This window comes from Glycine soja, chromosome 19 (genome assembly GCF_004193775.1).
Source record: "Glycine soja cultivar W05 chromosome 19, ASM419377v2, whole genome shotgun sequence".
Taxonomy (NCBI): Eukaryota; Viridiplantae; Streptophyta; class Magnoliopsida; order Fabales; family Fabaceae; genus Glycine; species Glycine soja.
Genome location: NC_041020.1, coordinates 4,223,583 through 4,229,194, shown reverse-complemented (window position 1 = coordinate 4,229,194; position 5,612 = coordinate 4,223,583). Strand labels below are relative to the sequence as shown.

At 27.4% G+C, this 5,612-nt stretch overlaps 1 long non-coding RNA gene across 1 annotated transcript; it reads left to right on the top strand.

Moving 5' to 3' along the window:
* The first annotated feature begins 2,080 nt into the window (after positions 1–2,080).
* On the top strand, positions 2,081–4,644 carry LOC114398131. The gene is made up of 2 exons (XR_003663509.1): positions 2,081–2,697; positions 3,646–4,644. It is a non-coding gene; the product is annotated as an uncharacterized LOC114398131 (long non-coding RNA).
* Positions 4,645–5,612: the final 968 nt, after the last annotated feature.

Below are 5,612 nucleotides of genomic sequence, written 5' to 3'. Positions count from 1 at the left end.
TGGATATGCTTCTAACAATTTCATGCATCAAATTCTTGTTACATCTTCACTATATTTATTACTCATTGCGAGCAAAGTTTCCACAAGCAGTAGATTGGTTGGACTGAATTCCCAAGAGTAAATGGACTAAGGCCTACGATGAAGGAAAATGATATGGCCATATGACTACCAACCATGTCAAATGTATGAATTTTGTTTTGAAAGGAGCCCGAGCATTACCTATTACTACTTTAGTCAATAAAACATTTAATAAAATAAATGATTTATTCGTTACTAATGGCATGACAATCATGAATACGATAAAGACAGGACATAGGTACTCTGAAGATGTATATGTCATGATGCAAGAAAATCAACACATTGCTACCTCGCATTATGTTCGCATGTATGTTCGAGAAACATGAGAGTTTGAGGTTCAAGAAATTGCAAATATGTGGCTTGGTCGACGAGCAATGATATGCACTGTCAAATTGAACGAATGATCATGTGATTGTGGATAATTTCAAGCACTTTGAATTCCTTGATCGCATACAATTGCAACGTGTGTCTTTTGCAATTTAAATCATGATGACTTTGTTGACCCTGTATATAAGTTAGAAAATATTTTCAAAGTTTATCAGCGTCACTTTCATTCCCTTGAAAGTGAAGACAAATGACCTCAATATTTAGGTTCATATTTTATGTTTGATCCTTCGAAACGACGACAGGCATCGGGAAGGCCACCCACTACTCATATACATAATGAGATGGACGAACCAATTACAAATAGGTCTAAGAAATGTTCATTGTGTAGAAGTGAAAGACATAATCGTAATAATTGTCCATACAAACAAGTAGATTACTAATATAATTTCTACTTTTTATGTTTCTCTTTACTTTGTATTGTTTGTTTTATATTAAAGTATTATATTATTTTTAGTTTAACAACTACTTTTATTACTAAATTATTAGATGTTGTTAATAGTAAATTCCTTTACATAAAATAAAAAATATTATTTCTTAAATTATAAGTTAATATTAGTAAAAAAAATATTTTAATATTTGGTTTAAATTTTAGTTTTTAAAATTTAAGTATTTAAAAGAAAAAAATTTAAAAATAGTATATTAAATATCATTAAGTTACTTTTTTATTTCATTTAAAAAATTCAAATTCAATAACATTATTAAAAGATTATCTAAATTTTAAATATACAAAATATATTAAATAAAACAATATTAAAAAAATATAAATATTTTAAATAAAAATATTAAAAAATAGATATATATCATATTAAATAAAATCATAAAAATATACAACAATTAAATAAAACTAATATCAAGTAAAATTAAAAATATTTTTTAATAAATAAAATCATTTACAATTTTTAAAAATTTGAAAACAAAAGAAAACAAAATACAATAAAGCGTAAAACACGTAAAATATAAACATGACTACTTCAAAATTATAAAATAAAATAAAAACTAATGACTTTGAAGTCATAAATAAAAAAAATTAAACTAAAGTTGTAAAATTATTTACGACTTCAGCTAAAAAATGATAAGTCGTAACATATATTGTAACTTGTAACTTAGTTACGACTTATCTCATTTTTTGGAAATAATTTGAAAACGACTCATTTGAAAAAATCGAAAAAAATACCCAAAAATGATAAAATTCCCAGCTTTGGGAATTGATTTGGGGTTAAGGATTTATGAGATTATTGAGAAAGTCCCTCGTATTTTTATTTTGCTTTAAACGATTCTAACAGTTTAAGATCACTAGAAATCGTATTTTAAAATTAAAATATTTATAATTAAAAATTGTCATAAAATATAAATTTGCTATTCTTTATTTGGCATATGTCAATGATATAAGGGAAAAGGACTAAAAAAACATGTTTTTTTAAAGTTTGAAGGATTAAAGAAAATAATTTAAATTTGAAAGATTAAAAAAACAACAGTACCTAAATTTAAAATCAAAATATAACACTATTTTTCAACTTTGGGTTGTAGGAAGAAAGGGCTTTAGCACTTGTTATTCACACCCATTTTTATTAAGTACACCCTTGTTACCCTTTTTATATTTTAAAGACGTTCCTTTTGTCATGTAAAATTTGATTGAGTTAGGAAAATCCTATTTTGATATACTTGTCCCAAGATGAGTAGAAGAATTTTGGGAGGTTATCGCACAAATCTGATCTGTACTCTTTTGGGTTGGTTATGTTGGAGGTTTTGTGCAGGAAGGAAGTGTGTTTATCGACAGGAAACAAGCAGGTGGAGATTGTGAGTATCTTGTGAAATGGGCCTTTGATAATGAAAGCAAGGGGGTTCCTGAGAAGATTGTTGATTCATCTTTACTGGGAAAAATAGCACCTGCTTGTTGGGAAGTGTTCATTGAGATCGTTCAGAGATGTTTGGCTTCAGTTGAAGAGAGGCCATGGATGGGTGAAGTGGAGGTGGTTCTTGAAATTTTTGCACTGCTGTTGCAAGAGAGGGTAGATGCTGTGAAGCTAATCAGTACCATAAACCTCAAACCGCGGCGATCCAGCAAGACTGAATAATTGAAACCTCAAACCATCTTCATCCCCTCTTTCAAGCATTTCCAAAACCCTAGTTTCTGCTCCACTCAACAATCCCTCACTCTTCACACTCCCTCACTCTTCATGGCTTATACTTGGAACTTGGAGTGGCATAACTAGCGTTGAAGATCGATTACAGGTATTATGCTGGGTTAACATAAAATAGCAGTGTGATTTTTAATAAATATTTAAATTTTGTATTTATTTTTAATAATTTTTTCTTTATTTTGTTTTTTATAAAACAAAATTTTTATTTTTTTGTCTTTTAACACTTTTTTAAATATCTGATAAATTAATGAATTATATATTTTTTCTAATAATTTTTTCATTTGTTATTAGTTATTTTGAAAAAGAAAAATAACAAAAAAAAATCAAGGAATAAATACAAAATTTGTTAATTCATTAGGAATTAAAAAAAAATTCAAAGATCAAAGATCAAATTATTATTTTATTAAAAACTCAATATAAATAAAAAATTTATCAAAAAATAAATACAAAAATCAAATATTTATTAAGAATCAAAAATACATTTTAGCCTTAAAAATATAACTATGAAAAATCTCATAAACTAATTTATATTCAAAAGTTAGTTCTTTTTAAGCCTGTATCTTTCGTGGTAAGGTTTTAAGCCTCTATTTTGATCATCCAATTGAATTATAACAACTTTAATATTTAAAAGAAAAATATTACATTAACACCCTTATTTGATACTTAGAGAAAAAGAAATATAAAGAAAAATATAGGTATTATAAAATTTAGGATAAAAAATGATACACAAATCATCATTTATTTTAAATACTTCTTCACCATTTTTTTATATTTTTTTTTATCATATTATAAATTCTATTATACTTACTTTTATTTTTATTTTTTCTTATTTATCTAAGTATATGATAACATATGAGGTGTTTTATGAAATAAGAAAGAGATAGAAAAAAAATAATAAATATTAAAGAGATATTTCAAATAACAATAATAATATTCAATATTCTTTTATTTTAAATATATTATCAACACTTTTAATTTTTTTATTTATCTTTTTATATTTTATCATAAATCTTATTATATTTATATTTTTTTGGTGTAGATATCTGATAGCACAATGGGAATAATGAAGTGTTTGTTTGTGTACTCTATTTAAAAGAAAAGGTGAGTGTTATTACTCTCTTAGTTTATTGTTTTCTCTCTCTGCTTTTTTCTGTTGGGTTTCAGAGTCTGTCCTTTTTCTCACTTCGATAAATTAATACAGTATATGGTCTGAGATTGATTAAATGTGATTCCAACTGAATTTGATGTGACATTTGAAGCAACACTTAACAGACACGGTGTTGGAATTTGTACTTTCTACTGCTGTGGGGCACGAATGTTATTAACGGGCTCTACTCTAGGTGGCGTGTACTATGGAGGCACATTAATCGTTACTTTATTTTACCATTGGGTACGCTGGCGGTGATGGAAGTGATAAAACCTAAGTTTGGAGCGGCAAATTTCCCCATTTGGGATAGTTTTAAAAACTTTTTTTCCAAATGGGGTGGTTTTAAAACTATTTTTTCAAGGGGGCACTTTTCTACGTGGTTGCATGCATGGTGCAAGCAAACCATCAGTGGGACTGGCGGGTTTGCTACTGCTGCCTGGACTCGCCATTGACAACAGCGAGTTGCACATGCACAGGAACAAATCGCCCTTGCCATTGGCGATATAGCTGGAAGGTGGAACCGCCAATCAAACTGGCGAGTTCCAGGGTACAGGCTTTTGCAGGTGGCAGAGGTGATGCGCAGTGTTTGCAGGCCAAAAGGCAAGTTGCAACTGCCATTGGCGATTTCATGGCAAGTTGCAACTGCCATTGGCGGTTTAAGGCCAAGTAGCCATTCCAAATAGCGATTCAGTGCCTTTATATACTCGGAAAAAAAACCCTCAGTGTGTGTTCAAAACTGCTAAACCCTCAGTGTGTGTTCAAAACTGCTTAGTTGTGTCTTGAAAACTCAGTGGTGGTGTTTTTTCCCAAAGTGAGTTCGTTGTGTATTCAAAACTGCAAATTGTTAGTGTTGGTGCTGTGCTTTGAAAGTTACATTTCAATTTTCAAAAATTGTAAGTTTTTCTTGAGATTTAAATTTGTGCGTATAAGGTTTGAAATTTATTTGTTGAGGCATAAATTTCTGAATCAAGTTAGCAATTTTGAGTCAAATAATTTTTATTATAAAATATTTGTTAAGTAATTTTTTAGAGCATTTTGAATGTTTTGTTTTTAATAATTTTTTAATTAAATTAGTCTTATATTTGATATGCTTCTTTGTGTTTGTAAAATAGAAAATATTTTTGATGATATTTATCTAAAGAAAATATTTGAGTCCCAAAAAAATTGGTAAATATGAAAATTTTAGTATATTTTTAATTAGATTAGGTTGGTATTAATACTTTGTTAGTGTTAAAAATTGAAAGTAAAAAAATTTGTAACATCATAATTAATGAAATAAGTATTTTTAGTGTGGAAATTTATTTTAATATAAAGTTATAGTAAATTTATTTTATGAGCCATTAACTTGAGCGGTATTTAAAATTAATTTTTTTCCATTATATTTATTTGTAGTACGTAAGTTGAAGTTATTATTATGAGAATAAATTATTTATAAATAATACTAAAGTTAATACTAACTTGAGTGTGGAAGTTATTATTATTTGGGCTTTAAAATTAGTACGTAGGAATCGTTTATTTTTTTAAGTTTTTACCATGAAAAATATTTAAAGTTAATAAATTTTTTATAGGTACACGATAAATTTTTTGACTATTTTAAATTTATTATGAATAATTAATTAAAATATTGTTTTTTAGGTACACGATGAATTTGGTTATAACAGTGTTGTATTTCAATGGAAGGGTATATGAAGATAATGATGGTGTAATATTTGAAGGCAGTAAAAAAGCGATTCAAATTAAACGTGAAATTAGTTTCAATGCTTTGAAGAAAAAAATTGGAGACAAGGTAAAGTTAGAAAATAATGAAATTATTTATGCTATCAGTTGTAGATTTTTAGTGTCAGGAAAATATATTGCCT